At 41.3% G+C, this 17303-nt stretch overlaps 1 protein-coding gene across 5 annotated transcripts in view; it reads left to right on the top strand.

Moving 5' to 3' along the window:
* The window catches only part of abl2 (c-abl oncogene 2, non-receptor tyrosine kinase), a 116943-nt gene that overhangs the window by 64168 nt on the left and 35472 nt on the right, over positions 1 to 17303 (top strand). The gene's annotated exons all lie outside the window — the stretch shown is intronic.

Raw genomic sequence — 17303 nt, 5'->3', positions numbered from 1 at the left:
AAATCACCAATAGATATTATATTAGAACTAAATCCTTTTGTGAGGGAGTTCACTTCCAAATTATATTCCCTAATCTTTTCACTAAACTCCCCTTCGCTTTCTACCTTAAAAACGCTTTGGGAGAAAGATTTTGATTCAGACTTATCAGAAGATAACTGGACGTCTATTCATTCTCTTGTGTGCATTCTTCAACTGTATGTGCAAGACATGGGTTGCTACAATTTAAAATCTTACATCGTATCCATCTATCCAAAGTTAAATTGTCTAAGACTTATTCAAATTTTGATCCAACCTGTGATAAATGCCATACTGCCCCAGCCCCTCTAATTCATATCTGCTGGTCGTGTCCTAAATTGGCTTTGTTTTGGACAAAACATTTTACATCACTCTCATATTTTTAGGAGCAACATTCTCCTATTACAGCACTCTTTGGAGTGGAACCAAATGGCATCCATCTTACAAAAATTCAGATTGATGCACTTGCCTTTTCAACATTATTGGCTAGATGCATTATTCTATTAAATTAGAAACAGTCTGCCCCCACCCTCTTTTATTAATTGGATGTGTGATCTTATGCAGAATCTTAAACTTGAGAAAATAAAGTGCACTACAAGAGGTTCCACTGATGGATTTTATGTAGCTTGGCAACCTTTCCTATTATTTTGAGGAGCTACAGCTCTCTACTTTCATGTAACTGACCCTAATTAGGCTGTATACATTATATCATGTAAAACTGTATCTGTCCTGTGATTATTGTTGATTTTCTTATATTTTTGGAGCTGGGAAGGGTTTTTTCATCATTTTTCGTTTTTTTTCTTTCCTTTCTCCTTCTTCCTACTTCTCTTTTCCTTTCTCCTTTTCTTTCTCTTTCTCTTCCAAATGTAAGCTTCTTAAATTATTGCTGTACTGGAAGCTATTTTCTGTGCTCATAATTGTTAAAACTTAATAAAACAGAAGTAAAGGAAAAAAGGAGAAAAAAATGGATAGGTCCTTGGGGAACACCCCAAGTAATAGCGTGGGAGCAGGAAGAAAAGCTATTGTAAGTGATTCCCTGGATACTGTTAGATAAGAATGGAACCACATGAGAGCTGTCCTACCCAGCTGGGCAACTGAAGAGGAATTGGAGGACACTGGTGTGGTCAACTGTGGCAAAAGCTGCAGACATGTTGAGAAGGATTAGAAAGGAAAGTTTACCTTTGTCCCAGTTACAAAGGATGTCATTTGTGACTTTGATAAGAGCTGTTTTAGTACTGTGGCGGGGAAAGACACCTGATTGGAGGGATTCAAATGTGGGTTGCTACAATTTAAAATCTTACATTCCCAGGGAGTTCTGGGAAAGATGGGAATGGATTTGGAAGGTGACAACAAGTTCAAGAACTTTAGAGGGGAAAGGGGGGCTGGAGATGGGGGTGATAGTTTGCAAGGGTGGTGGAGTTAAGTGTTGGGGTTTTTTTTAAGGGGAGGGGTGATGACAACAAATTTGAAGTAGAGAGGGACAATACCTGAAGAGAGAGAAATACCTGAAGAGAGAGAGCATGGTTCACAATATAAACTAACATGGGGGCCAGAAGGGAAAGTTGGATGATAAGTTTAGTGAGAATAGGATCAAGGGAACAGGAGGTGGATCTCATGGACGAGATGAGCTCAGAGGGAATGAGGGGAGGTGGGAGAGAAATTAGATGAAGATGTGAATTCAGACCTTTTCAGACTGATATCTCCAGAACTGATCAGAGTCATTAAAATACAAGACTCTTCCAGGGTTGCCCACTGAATTTTCCAAAGGTGTGTAGACTCCTTAGCTTCTGAGAGAACAGGAGGCAGGAAGTTACTTCGGGTAATTGACTTGTTTGCCTGGTGGAACAATGACTCATTTGAAATTAACATAGCAGCCATTTTTGCTTTGGTTGTGATAAAGACAGGCTGCGACAGCCACGTGAGCAGAACCCCGAGGAAGAACTATGAGAGACATCGTTAGGGAGAGTTCTTGGCCAAGGGAGAACAAAGAGGAAGGTATCCAGAAATCAACTGTTGTTCTGCTGAAAAAGGATCTCAGCAATATTCAAGTGTCGCAACTGCAGAACTAGTGAAGAACAAGACACCCCTTTCTAGCAAAACCTGCCTGACCTGCTGAGTCCACCTAAAAGGGTACACATCAACTAATTGACTACAGAAACATTTGCGGCTGCTGAAGACAACTCTTCAACCTCAACCCTTCACTCCAGAAAACTAATATTTCAACTGCAAGCTATGGGCTTGCAACAATATCTTAAAGGACTGAACTAAATTTCATCTGTATAAGCATCATTTATCCTTATCTGCATTTGGATGTATGCATTTAGTTACTTTATTACTTAAGTAACTTACAGTAGTAGTTTTGTAATAAGTCAACCTTAATCTTGTTTAAGACTAAAACTTTGCTGGTTATTTTTCAGTTGAATCACTAGGAAATTTTAAAGGGGTTTACACTCTGTCTCCCCCCTCCTCTCTCTCCCTCTCCACCCCCCCCCCCCCCCACCACCCCCCGCTCTCTCCCTCTCCCCCCCCCGCTCTCCCTCTCTCCCTCTCCCCCCCCCGCTCTCCCTCTCTCCCTCTCTCCCCCCCCGCCGCTCTCCCTCTCCCCCCCCCCGCTCTCCCTCTCCCCCCCCCCCCGCTCTCCCTCTCCCCCCCCCCCCGCTCTCCCTCTCCCTCCCCCCCCGCTCTCCCTCTCTCCCCCCCCGCTCTCCCTCTCCCTCCCCCCCTCTCTCCCTCCCCCCCCTCTCTCCCTCCCCCCCTCTCCCTCCCCCCTCTCTCCCTCCCCCCTCTCTCCCTCCCCCTCTCTCCCTCCCCCCTCTCTCTCTCCCGCCCCTCTCTCTCCCTCTCTCTCTCTCTCTCCCTCTCCCCCTCTCTCTCTACCCCTCTCTCCCCCACTCTCTCTCCATGACTCTCACAAACATTTGTGTTCACAGACCACTGAGGAAATGCGTTTTACTTGGTTGTGACACAAGCTTTGCATCTTTTGACATTGTGATATTATTCGATATCCAAAGGAGCATTAGGGCAGTTTGGAGGTTGCAGGAGCAACCCAAAGGAATTCAACATTTAGACCTCTATGACTCTATTGGGCCTAGTGCTGGAAAATGGGATTAGAATAGCTAGATATTTGTTTGAGCAGCGCAGACTTGATGGGCCGAAGGGCCTTTTTCTGTGCTGTAGACCTCTATCACTATGACTCTATAACATGGTGTTTGTCGTGATGGAAATCATGCATTTCTGTGCTGAGCAATGCCTGCATTATTCCAGTGTTTACACATTCCTTTAAAGCTGGAAATGAAAATCTGAACGAAAGCCATGAATACCTGAGTTTTAGAAATGAAAATTTGGATAATATGAATCATTTTAATGTATAATTACTTGTGCTAAAGATACTGTTAATTTAAGAGAAAAAGACTACTGTTAGTGCAAGCCTGCACTTGCCCATAGCAGCTGGGGAGAGTGAGGGTCTCAGAGATTTTACATGAATAGACCAATTGAAGGGTTATCAAGTGCTAGCTAGTGTTTGGAGTTGTCTGGGTCTGGTTTGTAGTAGTTGGGGGGTATGGTATCAGTATTGCATCAGGCTGTGACCAGCTGTTGGGAGTCAGGCTATGAAAGACCTCGTTGTTGCTTTGTGGCGCCAGCCAGCATAGGTCATCAAAGAGACAGGAAGTAGTGGTTAAACACTAAGTATAGACTTGCGCAGATATCCCAAGTTCATAGTTTTTGAGAACTAAGGAGTTGAGACGGACTCAGTACTCCAGCATCAGCTCAATTGAAATGGACTGGCATTATTTGTAGTTCTTCCAAAATAGATTGGACACTTCAAGATTTGCTGGGAATTTTTAAAATGCTTCCATAGGATCTATGTGCTGCTTGGTTTAGGAATGATGTACTGGAAACTGATGTTATGCGACCTTACTCGAAGTGGACTCTTTTCTTCTCCTTTTTGCAGAGGAGGTAAAAAAAATGCCCGAGTTCTTGTAATTGTTTTGTTTATAATTGTGTTTTTGTTTGTTGAATACTTAATAAGATTGTACTGATAAATCTGTAGTAAAAGCAGTGATGCTTCAGCTAATGAAGATGTGAGTAAGCAAATGCTCCTCTCATTAATCTTGGTTCAATCAAGATTTTTCCCTTCCTTCCTGTTCTGAAGGAGCAATTCAACATGCACTGGAAAGCATTCAATACCTGAGACAAATGGCTATTTCTCCACATGTAAGCTTGATGGTGAATGTTGACAAGCTATTGAACTATGAATGTATTTCAGCTGGGTCTGATTCAGCCAATATGCAAACGTGTGCAACACCAGCATGTGTACCATATCTAATTTCTCAGCTGCTTGAGCTGAGGTGTTGAGAACAATTCTACTTCAACCTGTGCCCTGCTGAGGTGAGCACCATAAAGATTGTAATGGTGAACAATACTCTTCCTTTTTATTTCACTCCCCCAGCCATCATGATTAATTCTTGCCTTTTGCATTTGTGTGTTACCAATCTACCAGTTGCATATAGATCCATTCATGCCCCTAGCTTTTCAGTGCCTTATTTAGGTGACCGTTTTACATGTACAAGTATAAACGGTGAATGATGGTGTAATGGTCTATTGATCAGCAGAAGGAAACTTGCCTTAGCTTATTCTCCTTCCCATCCTTTTTTTTAATAAGCTGCAGACATTAAGGCCAATTATAACACTCTATAGTTGCCCTGGTTGAGTTTAACTAACATGTGCATGAGAAATCGAAGGTCTCTGGGGGCATGTTCAAAATTGGTGTGATCCTTGACTTGTGATGCTAGATATGATTAGCTTTGCTATCCTTCTTCAACTGGTATTTGCCATTGACCATCCATCAGATTGAAAGTTCATAGCCCAAAAGATAGTAGACCACAACAAATCTGATCAGATACCTACGCTTCTTTTCGGGGAGGTGGAAGATGTGATTATCATTCCCATGTTTTTGTATTCTGGTGTTGGATGTGTTGTAGTTTGAAGCTGCCAATCCATGATATGTTGTCATTTCAATATATTACACGATGTATGAAATATTGGGTTAAACCCTACTTGCAGTTATTTTTTTGATTTATTTATTCATTTATGGGATCTGTGCATTGCTGGAAAGTGATAATTTATTGCCCATCCCTGGCTGCCCTCGAGAGGTGATGGTGAACCACATTCTTTAACTGCTGCAGTCCATATGGTGAAGGTACTCCCACAGTGCTGTTGCAGGATTTTGACCCATTGATGATGAAGGGACAGCAATATATTTCCAAGCCATGATGGTGTAGGACTTGGCGGTGGTGATGTTCCCTTGACCTGCTAATCTTGTCTTCCAAGGTAGTAGAGGGTAGTGGGTTTGTCAAAGAAGTCTTAGCTAGTTGTTGCAGTGCACCTTACAGGTGGTACACACTGCAGCCATGTTGCGTATGTGAAGGGAATGAATGTTTAGGGTGATAGAGAGTGTGCTGATCAAGTGGATTGCTTTGCCAACATGGTGTTGAGCTTCATGTGCATTGGAGTTACAGTCCTCCAGGCAAGTGGACAGTATTCCATCACAATCCTGACTTGTGCCTTGTAAGTGATGGAATAGCCTTGGAGAGTTAGGTAAGTCATTTGCAGCAGGATACCCAGCCTGTCATCTGCACTTGTAGCCACAGTATTTATGTGGTTGGTCCAGTTGTGTTTCTGGTCAATGGATCATAATTGTTGGTCGGAGATTTGACAATGACAATGCTTTTGAATGTCACAGAGAGGTTGTTAGACTCTTGCTTGTTAGAGACGGTCATTGTTACATTCTTCTCTTTGATGGAAACGTATGAATCACATGACCAAGATTGATGAAACAAAACTGTGGGTTCTTTATTTGAAGAAAAGACTATAAATGAATAATGTTAACTAGAAGGCTAAGTATATATGTCTGACTCTTAGTATCTGTTGCTGTAGACTGACTATAAGTCATGGGACTGCTACACCATATCCGGTTGAGGTGGTAGCGATTGACAGTTTGAGATATGCCCCCTTGAAGGTACACATATGTCATATCACAACTTCCTCTTTTTTCTCTGAAGGTTTACTTTTAAAGAATCAAGCAATTTACATGACAGCAGAAGAAAATAACATTGTGTCTGAATAAATCATTATACAAACCAATAAGTTTACAAGTCTCTGAAATGTTTCAGCGGTTTACTTATCCATCCAGACTTAGTTACAGTGATCTTTGCTGGAGGCTGCTGTACATTTTCAGAATGATGGTTAGGGGTGCTTTGTTCTGCGCCTTTGACCATATTCTAGTCACAATAGAATTATTGGTGTGTCTGTTTGTGGTGTTCTGATTTGGCATCTGTTTCTTTGTACTCTAATGTCATTTGGTGTTCTTTCTTGATACAATCTAGGTTTTGGGCACATGCTGATGGTTCCTGCTGGATTCCATGTGCCAACAGTTGGGTCTTGTACTCAAACTTTCTGACTGATGTTCAGTTTGGGCAGTTTGTTATTCACATGCTGGTTGTGGGCATCTTTTATCTTCCCCTGGCTTTTTAATCAATGCATCATAGACTCCTGGGAGTATCAAGGGGTGATAACTAAGAGGGGTGGCAGCACTTGTCTGCTGAATAGTAGTTCAGTGTTGGTTCCACTACGATGAATTGTGCATGTTCAGAACAGGTATACACATTCGGTTCAAATTATGCTGTTTAGCCTGTCGGCTGATGATTTGCTTTGCAGAGTTAGGTGATCTTTTTCCAGTGTAAGCACAACAATGGCGCTCCTTGTGGTCTGTGGTCTTCGTCATTTTCTTGACGCCATGGATGGTGAACAAAGGCAGGTCCCTACATGCCGATAGGCCTGCGATCACTGAACATGTGGTGTCCACAACGTAAAACATCTGGGGTGACCAGGGTGAGTTTTGTAGTGGCACTTAAGTGTAATGGATCCTAGGAATGGAATCTCCAAGCCATCGTACACAATGAGTTTGGCAGTGGTTGGTTGAATCATTGTTTGCTACGTTTTTAGGCACATACATTCAACGTATAATGTGAAAGGATGTTTGGGCCTGCACTGGTATCCATTTTTGCATATAGGTTATGCTGACCCTGCATCTGTGGACATACAGTCTCAAAAGTTTCTGTTGGTACCACTATGCCAATACATTCTTTGATGTTCACCATGCTAAATATTTGCTCACTTTGTGTGTCGATGGTCTGATTATCCTCATCATTAGACTATGTAGCTTGGTTAGACATTTCGGGGATCTTGTCTTGACAATGTCTGGTATGAGTTGGTTGTGGCTTCGCGAGATGTCCACTTATTTTGGCCTTTGCTTTCTGCATTGGCGCTTCCAATGTCCTTTGGTGCCACATGCCTTGCATACAGCTTTGAAAGTTGGGCAATTTCTGGGCGATGTATGAGATTGCACCGCCGCATTGCTTACTAGGCTTGCCTGTATTAGCTATCGTGCCAATGGTGGACGTATTACACGTAGCCTGCTGACATAGTCTGCACAGTAGTATGGCTCTTCACTTGTGTCCACTTTGGAGTAGTGCTTCCATGGTGTTGGGTTGGTCCAAGAGGTCTTTTTGTAATGCTTCTACTGGGTTGATGCCATCACGAGCTCGATTATCCTGTCGGCTAACTCAGCTGCAGCGAAGTTGCAATCATGCCCCTTAGCTCTGCATTTATTTATGAATTGATCAGTGGTCTCTGTTGGTTGTTGCCCAAAAACCACCAATTCCAGATGGTGTATAAGGAAGTTGAGCTTCACTTGTAATTGATCGTTGAGTGTTGACCATATTCTTTCTGGATTTTTCAGATGGTCGTTGGGCAGACCTGATGTGCTCAGCCTTTGAAGGCCGTCATTGCCCATAGCAATTTTAATTTTAATGGCTTGGTTATCTTATCCAGGAATATTGAAAACAGAGCTCTATGTGTTGTTGAAACAAAGTAAACTCAAATAGGAGGACTTCTGCCTTCCAATTGAGTGTCAGAAATTTTGTGGTTGTTTTGTGGCTATTTGCATGGTTTTTAATGCTACCTGGAACTGTTGACAGCTGTTCAGGCTGTTGTGGCAGCTCTTATAAAGTTAATGGAGCTCTGAGTTGCAATACTTTTAGTAGCCATGCCTTAGCTGGTCATAGGTTACTTACAGTGGTGATGCTGTTGAGCTCTGTCTGATTTTTCCCAGGTGTACTCTAAGCTCTGCTCACAAAGCAGTGATTTAGGTACGAATCGTAACTGTAGACTTCAAAAGTAAAATGAAAGATTAAAGAAGGTTTTTTTGCAGGCTTAATCTGGCTGTTTGGAGCTGTAACTGGATGGATTATTCTTCCCAGCCCAGCCTGCAGTGTTTTAACTTCCCCAGACCTCCTGTAAGGTCAGTAAGCAGCGGAAATGGAGTCTCTCTTGTCTCAGAGTTCTGCTTTAGGTTAGACTTTCCAGGGTCAGCTATTTAATTTCCATTCCTACTTAAAGTTTGCAGCAAGTAGACTCATAATGATTAAGCTCTCCAAAATTTAAACAATCTTACCAGCACTCGGTGCCTTCTGGCTGGAGCGAGGTACGATCCCAGAACTAAGGTTTGATGTGTAGGATTTGTACAGTGCTGCACGGTTAAGACTTGATAGTTGCTTGACTTTCACGCCAGTTTTTCTGCATGTAAAGGGTTGAGGCGTGTATAGTTTTCAGTCAAATCTTTAAAAAAAACCATGCTGCCACCATGTTACATTCTTTTCTTTGATGTAAACATACCAATCACACAACAAGGATTGGTAAAACAACACTGTGCATTCTTTATTTAACATTAGGCGATATTCAAGTAATGTTAACTAGGAGGCTAAGTATGCTCCCAAATGCTGCTGTAGACTGACTACAAGTCATGGGACTACTGCACATCTTGTTGAGTAGGTAGTGATTGACAGCAGTCTATGATATGCCCCTTAAAAATTCTTTCGAGTTATCAACAGTCACAGATTGCAACTCTTTCGAGTACAATCACAGTTCTTGGTTTCCGGGAGTGGGACATGAACCCACAACCCTCTGGTTCAAAGGCGAGGGTGCTATGAAGGTGCATATATATCATCGCAAAAGTCATTGCCCAGCACTCGTATGACGTGAATGGTGCTTGACAATTATCAGCACAAGCCTGGATGATGTCCAGGCTTGTAGGGCAGACAGCTTCATTATCTGAGGAATTGTAATTGGACACGAACATTGCAATCATTAGAGAACATGCCCACTTCTACCTTTTATGATGGAAGGAAGCTCGCTGATGAAGCAGCTGAAAATGGTTGGGCCACACACACTGCCATGAGCAACTCCTGCATTGATGACATGGGGCTAAGATGGTTGAACTACAATAAGAACCATCTTTCTTTTGGGCTTGGTATGAATCAGCCAGCAGAGAGCATTTCCCCAATCTCCACTGACTTCAGTTTTAATAGAGCTCCTTGATGTCACATTCAGCTGATGTTGTCTTGTCATCAAGGGTAGCCACTGTTGCCTTACCTCTGGAATTCAGTATTTCTATCCATGTTATAACCAAGGCTGTAATAAGTTCTGCAGCTGTTCCTGGCCAAATGCAAACTGACATCAGTGAGCAAGTTATTTGGGAGTGAGTGCTACTTGATGGAAGATGTTGTTGACCTCGGTTGGCCAAGTTAGATTTATTTGGTTTTTGTGGACCATACGTACTCGAGCTATTTTCTATTTTAGATGCCAGTGTTTTAGCTGTAATGAAAGCTTGTCCAGAGGCGCAGCTGGCTCTGGAACACATTTGCACAGATTCCACTTGGCATAAGAATTATCTGTGTGAATTAAATTGACCACAATTATGCACTCCCTGAAGACATCTTTGTTGCTTTGAAGCCAGCTGCTCATTGATTGCTGATGGGTTCCCTCTTTTAATTTCACTGGCTTAATCGCTAAAACCATGTAACAATCCTACCACTTGGAACCTGAAAATTTTCTGCTCAGGTTTTCAGAATCGGAGAATCCAAGCCCAATTTTAACTCTTGCGATATTTGAACATCTCCATCAAATTTTAAACTCTTCCATGTTTCAACATATTTCAAGTTAAGAAATCACCAAATGCCTGTTCCGGTTTCCATTGGAATAATTTTAATTAGTACTTCATCTTTGCACTTGTCCTTTAGATGAATTGTTAATTCAGTTGAACATAGAAGATCCCATGGCATTGATTTGAAAAGCAAACAGTTCTCTCCAATGTTCTCTTCAAAATTTAGTTGTTGTGCGGAGCCCATTTTTTCAGTGCACGGTCCCTTTTAGATTTTTTGTATAGCCACACATGTGTTATTTCTCTTAGAACAAAGCCTGTTCGGCACCTTTCAGGCTACAGCTTAGCTCAGCAGGAACATTGGTCCCATCACTATCCTTTCAACATTAATACCTTGATGACCGCTACCAAAGTAGATTAACTGGTCATTCATCTCTCCCCACCTCCTCTATCTCTCTCCTCGCTTCCCCTGTCTCTCTTTTCAAAATAACATCATCAAGAATGCAGGCAACAAACTCCATTTTATACTGAGTTAACTGAAACTGACAGTAGTGATGGTGCAATTGGTCTCAGTACCCAGATTTGGTGGAGTACAGTATCTTTGTACTCGATCCCTTCCCCCCACCCCACCCCAACTAGGGCTATCTTGCTCGTCCTGCTTTCTACCCTTACTGTCATCATTAGCACATTCCTCAGCTAATATCACCACCGTCAACACCCCTTTGTCCTTTAGTCTATGACATCTTTGGCAATCTCTTCTTTGCCTCCACCTATCACTGGCCCTCTACCCAGCTCTACCTGTCCCAACCCCCACCCCTCAACCAGCTTATATTCCACCATATTTCTTAGTTCTGATGAAGAGTCATTCGGACTCGAAACGTTAACTGTATTCCTCTCCGCAGATGCTGTCAGACCTGCTAAGTTTTTCCAGGTATTTTTGTTTTTGTACAGTATCTTTGTGACTGTTCAAGTTTTGAGAATGGCTACTTTGATTATAAAGGCTATTAGTTTACTCCTCTGCTAAAGTTCTAAAATCCTTAAGTACAAAAGAAAATGTTGAGCAGCATGTTAGATTAGATTTCAGAGTTTACCCATCTGTTGTTTAACCTGTCAGTGCTGTCAAAAGAATGCAACCACTGTATTTAATTGAGCATATGCTCACTTAATGGCAGCTACAGATGGAATATAGTATAATAGAATAAAACAGCACAGGAGGAAGGCCTTCAGATCATCAGGGCTGTGCCAGCTCTTTCAATGTAATTTTTGAAGTGTGATTTAGTTAGTTCCACTCCCCTGCTCTTTCCCCAGATCACTGCAATTTTTTTCTCCAGGTTTTTATCCAAATCCATTTTGAAGGTTACTATTAAATTTGTATCCAAACCGATTGTGCATTCCAAATCCAAATTAATCGTTGGGTTAAAAAAAATGTTTTCCCTCATGTCGTTTCTAGTTCTTTTCCCAACCATTTTGAATCTGTGCCCTCTGGTTATCAACCTTTCAGCCATTTAAAACAGTTTATCTTTATTTACTCTAACTAAACCCTTAATGATTCTACACACCTCTACCACTCTCCTCTTGGCTTTCTGTGCCGTAAAGAAACGTTACTGAATCTTGAAATAAAATGTTGGAAATACTCAGCAGGCCTGGCTGCATCGGTGGAGAGAGAAATAGAGTTAAGGTTTCAGATCAATGACCGCTCATCAGAATCATCTGTTTCTCTCTCCACAGATGCTGCCTGACCTGCTAAGTATTTCCAGCATTTTCCGTTTGTATTTCCAGTTTCCAGCATTCACAGTATTTTGCTTTTCGATGTATGAATCTTGTCCTGTTGTGGATTATGATGACATATCAAGGCTATACAAGTTAGTTAACAGTTTAATGTGAGTGACTTTTGTCAGCACTCCTCAGCTGTTAGCTTTGCTTGCTGGCAATTTAAATAGCTGTGCAGTGCTAAGTTGGCTTTGCAGGTGACAGCTGCTCTGCAGTGCTGCACCTCCCTTTCCTTAAATTGGCAGCTTCTGATTTAGATTCACAATATAATGATTAGCACTATCAACATGTAATGATCAATACTGCCCAAGAATAACGCACAAATTTAATGGAATTATGATTGCTAAGCAGGACTCAATCATTGTAAACTGATTCTGTTATCTCACCACCTTTTAAGTATCCAGCCTTTTGTAGAACTGATGTTCTGATTTTCTCTGCTAATACTTTAATGTTACGTCAAGTTATGTTATCACACAACTCATTATCACACAAAAACCTCAACTGTCAAAATCTTTGTTATGAGAATGGACTGAACTGTGAAAATGAAAGTAAAATATTTTAATTGGGTAAATCAGATCTGCAATATTTTATGGGATGTACATAGTGATTTAAAAATTGGTTGCCTATAACTTGATTAGTATTTACTGTTGCAAAAATAGCTTTCAGTTACCCGGCCTGGGATACCACCAGCATCTTGCTAGAAGTTTACTTGTTCGGCATTGAGAGGCAGCGATTGTAGTCCTTGTGAATAGCCAGTAAGGACAAGGTATTGGACACCATCTCTTCGAAGCTAGGAACTATCATTCATTCATGTAACTTTGAAATCAAAGGTGCAAGAAACTTCTGGCTATAGTACCAATGTTGCTGACTACATCAGAAGAAAAAATAGTACTTATTTACTATGCCTAAATTCATTTATTTCAAAGTTAGTTTATTTAAGGCATGAAACAAAAATAAAGTGCTGGAAAAACTCAGAAGATCTGGCTGAAGAAGAGTCATATTGTACTCGAATCGTTAACTCTGTTTCTCTCTCCACAGACCTGCTGAGTTTTTCCAGCACTCTGCTTTTGTTTCAGATCTCCAGCATCCGCAGTATTTTCCATTCATTTAAAGCGTCCTTTTGGCAAATTTCATGTTTTTTTTTAACAACTGTGTGAAGAGGTAGAGGAATCGCAGAACGTATTGCCTATTATTTTTCAGCAGGCACTGAATGAACAAACAGGAGACTTGCTACAAAAATGCAATGCAATAGGTGTTGCTATATTTTGCTTAGCTGTGCCTGCTTTTGTGGGATATGTGGGACATTCCTTGTTGCAGTCCTACTCTAGCCTCCTCCTTCACCTCTTTTAGCGGTACATTGATGACTTTATCAGTGTTGCTTCCTGTTCTCAGTGAACTGGAAAATTTTGTTGACTTTTTGCTTCCAATTTCCACCCTTCTCTCACCATCACATGGTCTAAATTCGACTCTTCTCTTTCTTGCCTGATTTCTCAGCCTATCCCCAGAAGTAGAGACAATCAACCAATATTCACTGTAAGCCCATGGACTCCCACAGCTACCTTGACTACACTCCCTCACACCCTGCCTCTTGCAAGGACTCTATTCTATCCTCCCAGTTACTTTGTCTCCATGGCACTTGTTCTGATGATCCAACCTTCCAAACCAGCATTTCTGATATGTTTTAATTTTTCTTTGACCAAGGATTCCCCCCACCATGGTCGACAAAGCCCTCAACCATATCTTTCACGCACTTCTACTCCCAGCTCTTCCCGTCTCCCAGAACCATGATCGAGTTCCCCTTGTCCTCAGCTTCTACCTCTCCAATCTCTGCTTTCAATGGATTATCTTCTGCTGTTTCCACCACTTCCAGTTAATGCCACCATCAAACACTTCTTCCCTCCCCTCCCCTTTGACTATTCCAAAGGTTTCCACTGTGACCCCTGGTCCACTCCTCAGTCATCTCAACACCCCTTCCCTTTGCTAAGACACCTTTCCCTGCAAGCACAGGAGATGCAGCACCTGCCCATTTATCATCTCCTTCCCACCAACCAAGATCCTAAACACACTTTCGAAGTGAAACACTGATTTACTTGTACAACTTTCAATTTAGTATAAAAGCAAAATACTGTGGATGCTGGAAATCTGAAACAAAAACAAAAATTGCTGGGAAAAGCTCAGCAGGTCTGTCAGCATCTGTGGAGAGAAAGACAGTGTTAACGTTTCGAGTCCGTATGACTCTTCATCAGAACTAAAGAGGAATAAAAATGTGGTGAAATATAAGCTGTTTAAGGGGCGTGGCACAAGTGGAGCTGGATAGAGAGCCAGTGATAGGTGGAGGCAAAGGAGAGATTGCCAAAGATGTCATAAACAAAAGGAGAAAGGACACCTCTTTCTCCTTTTGTTTATGACATCTTTGGTAATTTCTCCTTTGCCTCTACTTATCACTGGCCCTCTATCCAGCTCCACCTGTCCCACTCCCCTTAAACAGCTTATATTTCACCACATTTTTATTCCTCTTTAGTTCTGATGAAGAGTCATACGGACTCGAAACGTTAACTCTGTCTTTCTCTCCACAGATGCTGTCAGACCTGCTAAGTTTTTCCAGCAATTTTTGTTTTTGTTTCAACTTAGTATACTATATTTGCTGCTCACAATGTGATGTCCTCTACATGGGGGCAAGCAAACGCAGAACACCTTTGTTCAGTCTGCAGTCATGACTCTGAGCTTCCTGTCATTTCAATTCTACCTTGTTCCCACACTGACAATTCTGTCCTTCGCCAGGTGCAGTGTTCCAGTGAAGCTCAGCACAAGCTTGAGGAACAGCACCTCATATTTAGACTGGGCACTTTACAGCCCTCTGGGCACAAGATTGAGTTCAACAATTTTAGATCTTAACCCCATCCCCATTTTATTTCACTTATAAACTGGTTCATTTTTTTTCTCTTGTTTCTTAATCCCTTAATTTTGTGTTTGGATGGCTGTTATCCTGCTATTCATGCCTCATCAAGACAAACTTTTGTTTCTTTACTTGTCCCATTGGCACTCCCTTTGGCTTTGCATCACGAAACCTTTTGTCATTTAATCTGTCCTGCCCCCCCACCGTATTACATTCCTTCCCTTTATGTTGTTCTTCCCACCCTCCCCCCCACTTTCATTTGCTCAAAATCTTACATTTCTAACTTTTCTCAATTCTGATGAAAGATTGCATATTTCTCTGCCGATGCTGCTAAACATCCTGAGTGTTTACAGCATTTTTTGCTTTTGTTACAAAAATGCAAATGTGTGGTGTAAGAAGGGAAATGCAAATGTGTGGTGTAAGAAGGGATATAATAGCACGGATGGAAAGGACTTGTATTTATGTAGCATCTTGCATCACCACAGGATGTCCCAAACCGATTCAAAGTATTCTGAATTGCAGCCATAATTATGAAGTGAGGGATTACAGACGAACAGCGATGAGCTAAATGACCTGATCTATTTTTATTCAAATAAGTTGCCAGATAAATTTTAACTAAGGTACTCTGACGACTCCTCTTCAAGTTGTTTCATGGAATCTTCTATATTTACTTGGGAAAGCAAACTTGGCTTAGCCTCTCATCCAAAAGATAGCACCTCCAAAAGTGCATTATTCCCTCAGTACTGCACTGAAATGCCAGCATGCATTAGGTGCTGAGCTCTCTAAATGGGACTTGAACCATGATCTTCTGACTCAGTTAAAAGTTTGATAGGAAACCAAGTTGGGATAATCGAAAAATAAAAACAGAAAATGCTGGAAAAACTCAGGCCTGAGAGCATCTATGGAGAGAGAAAGAGAGTTAACGTTTCAAGCCTGTATGATCTTTGTTCAGAATATTGCTTAGATTTGTAAAGGATTGATAATGGTGTACCCCCTGAGGCCAGTGCTGGAACCAGTTTTGTTCACTATTATTGGTTTTGACTTGTGCATAGGGAGCAGAAAATTTGCCAGTACAAAAGTTAAGGTGTTTGGTGTCCAATGATAGTGAGTATAAAACACTTCAGGAAGACAGGTTAGGAGAATGGGAAGAGTGGTTGTGGGATGTGCATGAACAGAGACTTAAGGGTTGAAACAGAGACCGTTGCACCTTGAAAGGCCAAATGATAAATAGTTGAAATAGAGAACTATGAGGAAAGATCAGCATAGTGGAATTACTTTTGAATTGCTCCAGAAAAGAGCTTGACTGACTGAATGGGCTCTTTCTATGCTGTATAAACATCTGTGGTTATTTTGAGAAAATTGCTTAACCTAAGTGTTTTTCATTTGTAGCAGCATGTAGAATTTGTTAGCCATTACACTTGAAATATAGTAGCCCTAATGAACATTATGTTTGCTTGTCATACCTACTGGTGCTGTGGATGAGGATATTTATGGCAGGTTAATCGGTGTATTTATGTGGATCCTTTTCAAAAATTGGATCGCCTGGAAATTTGCAATGAGGTACCACATTGAAAACAAAACTGTAACTAATTTAACCAACTAAGTTTTAAAAGTTTTATTCTTGGGATTTGGGAACATTTGTAAGGTTGCAATTATTATTTCCTTCTGTTTAATTGCCCTTATTTAATAGGTGCATATCCATTTACTAAATCAGGCAGCAGAAGACATTCTGTGAATCACAACTGGTACAAATATAGTATTATAGTACAAATACCAGTTTCCACTCTTCCCTTCTAGATCCTTTCCCTGTCTAGAAGGAAAAAGCTCCTTACTAGGAAAAAACCCAGCTGTTAAGTACAGGCTTCAGTAAGCGCCACCTGCTTTCAGTACGCTCTGAAGTTTGCCCTGGTTTGCTCTTAAAGGAACCTGCATTTCTAACATTGTCAGCCCTGAGAAAATAGAGTTGACCCTTCCGGTTCTTAGACAAGATCCAGTGCTTTGGCACACTTCGCTGTTAAAGGCCCAAGAGAAGTACAAATTGTTGTTGCTTGAAATATTGAAGTCTGTACTTATACTGCTCCCACAGCGGTGTTGGTTAAAAAATTACTAGATTTTGACCCAGTGACCAAGAATGAATGTTGAGTATGACTTAGAGGGGAGCGTGTTTCTATGATTTCGCTGCATTTGTGCTTTTCAGTGATAGAGGGTGTGGTACTTGAAGTAAGCTTGAGCATTGCAGCGTGGAGTAGTGCTCTTCCATTGAGTTGTTGAACAAAAAAATGATTTCATCGTACTGTATAATCTAACAACTGTGAGATAAGATAGGGAACACCAGATGTGTATTTCCTTTGACCAAACCGGTTATTAGTCATCTCATAATAGCACTAAATAATTCAACCACCCAGTCAGAGGAAATTTTGCAAGCCACAGAATTCTTCCATTAAAGTAATCAGAAAGACCTTCACATAATTGGTTTCATATCTGTGCAAGTCACAAATAGAGTTGAATGTAGATATGAAGGGGGGGGGGTTCCAAAATTGTAATTGCTGGAAATCAGAACTAAACATAGAGTTAAAAATAGGCAACAGATTAATCTGTGTCTTAAAGAGGGAAAAAAAGTCT

This window comes from Cetorhinus maximus, chromosome 17, assembly GCF_964194155.1.
Source record: "Cetorhinus maximus chromosome 17, sCetMax3.hap1.1, whole genome shotgun sequence".
NCBI classification, from domain to species: domain Eukaryota; kingdom Metazoa; phylum Chordata; class Chondrichthyes; order Lamniformes; family Cetorhinidae; genus Cetorhinus; species Cetorhinus maximus.
This window is presented reverse-complemented; position numbering and strand designations above follow the sequence as displayed.